This window comes from Symphalangus syndactylus, chromosome 9, assembly GCF_028878055.3.
Source record: "Symphalangus syndactylus isolate Jambi chromosome 9, NHGRI_mSymSyn1-v2.1_pri, whole genome shotgun sequence".
Lineage (NCBI taxonomy): Eukaryota > Metazoa > Chordata > Mammalia > Primates > Hylobatidae > Symphalangus > Symphalangus syndactylus.
In genome coordinates, this window is record NC_072431.2 from 111,070,222 (window position 1) to 111,072,325 (window position 2,104).

Below are 2,104 nucleotides of genomic sequence, written 5' to 3' on the forward strand. Positions count from 1 at the left end.
GGAAAAGCCATACCACACAGGGAGAGGGGGCTGTCTTGTTAAAAGGCAGGGGAGGAAAAGAAAAAAAAGGGTGTGGAAAAGATAAAAAGAAGGCAGGGGAGGGAGATGGATGGGATGACCTTGGAAACAGGGTAGTCTAGGCCCGCAGCCATGGTTCGGAGGATTCGCAGCTGAAGGGGAAGCCCTGGGATATCTGAGGCTTGGGTGAGGCTGGTTCTGTGCCTCAGTTGTTCCTCTGTGAAATGGGGAGAATCTCCTTGATCACTGCCTACCAAAGGGAGCCCGAAGACAAAGTGTCTCCTGACCTGATCACCAAAGACCAGGGAGGCTCCCTTGTAAGTTCCTTCTGAAATCCAGGAGAGCTGAGAGAAACTATAGCTGTGATGCAGGCTGAGTGGAGTGGAAAGGGGAAACCTGGACCTTCTGGGGGCAGGGTGGTGCTTTAGGATGCCAGTAGATCAGCTATCTGCACCCAAAGGCCCCCACAACAAATAGGGGGCATTCTGACCCTGCCCTCCCAGACATTCTGAGCCCCTGGATGAAGCCCCTCTCATCAGACCCCACTTCCCTAATCCTGTCTTTTTGCCCCAGGATCCCTCTGCAAGGCCCCTCAGCCGCTTCCTACTTCATTCCACGCCTTTTAATGGCACACCTTCTATCTACCAGGCATTTTCTAAGCCCTGGGTATTCTGTGGTGAGCAAGATTGTTGGTCCTCATGCTCATTTTTCCTCCCAAGGGAAAACAGGCAAGAAAATAAGTGGAGTAGCCTAGCCTTTAGTGGCTGTGAGACAGAGAAGCCTATATGGCTGTGAGAACCCATCGAAGGCACCACATCCAGTCTAGGGGAGCCAGGCAGCAGGTAATGTGGACCCTAAGTTTCTTTTTTTCCTTTCTTTAAAAAAAAATATGGAGGCTGGGTGTGGTGGCTCATGCCTGTAATCCCAGCACTTTGGGGGGCCGAGGTGGGTGGATCATGAGATCAGGAGTTCGAGACCAGGCTGACCAACACGGTGAAACCCTGTCTGTACTACAAATACAAAAATTAGGTGGGCATGGAGGCACACGCCTATAATCCCAGCTACTCGGGAGGCTGAGGCAGGAGAATTGCCTGAACCTGGGAGGTAGAGGTTGCAGTGAGCCGAGATCATGCCACTGCACTCCAGCCTGGGCAACAAAGCAAGACTCCATCTCGGAAAAAAAAAAAAATACATATATATATATATATATATACACACACACACACACACACACACACACACATATCTATGGAATGCTTAACGCTTCACACATTTGCCTGTCATCCTTATGCAGGGACCCTGCTAATCTTCTCTGTGTCATTCCAATTTTAGTACATGTGCTGCTGAAGCGAGCATGACACTAAGTCTTGAAGAGTGACTTGGCGTTTGCCAGGGAGCGTTGTGGGAGATGGCACAGGCACAGGCGGTGGTGTGCTGGAGCCACTCCAACAGGCTTGCGAGAGCCAAGTGTTCCATTTTCAGGAATTTTACAGACTGCTTGTTAAACACTGCCACCACTGAAAATTAAATTATATAAACATATAACTAACTAAATTATTTTAAAAACAAAGGTAATATATAATCAAAACTCATCACTTCCTATTACTATGTTTTATTGTTACATGCTCTTCAAGGTGTTTACATCTATTGCATCTTTAAGGTGGAGGGTCTGTATGATGATGTGCTCTGCTCATCTCGTCCCACCTCTTTGTTCAGTGACAACACAGTGGTATTTGGAAATAGGCCATTGTGGGAGTATTTGTGTTGCTGAAATTGACAAACACTACAAATCAGCGCTTAATTGACTATTCTGTTGATTGCATGGACCAGGGGTTGACAAACTGCAGCCCGCAGGCTAAATCCAGCCTATGAACTAAGAATAGTTTGTGTGTGTGTGTATTTTTTTTCCTTTTCTTTTTTTTTTTAGAGACAGGCTTTTCCTCTGTCACCCAGGCTAGAGTGCAGTGTCATGATCATGGCTCACTGTAGGCTTAAACTCCTGGGCTCAAGTGATTCTCCTGCCTCAGCCTTCTAAGTAGCTGGGACTACAGGTGCATGCCACCATACTTGGCTAATTTTTTTTTGT

The 2,104-nt window shown here is 47.3% G+C and overlaps 1 non-coding gene across 1 annotated transcript; it reads right to left on the reverse strand.

Annotated features, from left to right (window-relative positions):
* Positions 1–1,267: 1,267 nt before the first annotated feature.
* On the reverse strand, positions 1,268–1,374 carry LOC129490818 (U6 spliceosomal RNA). Its single transcript, XR_008660314.1, has one exon. It is a non-coding gene; the product is annotated as a U6 spliceosomal RNA (small nuclear RNA).
* Positions 1,375–2,104: the final 730 nt, after the last annotated feature.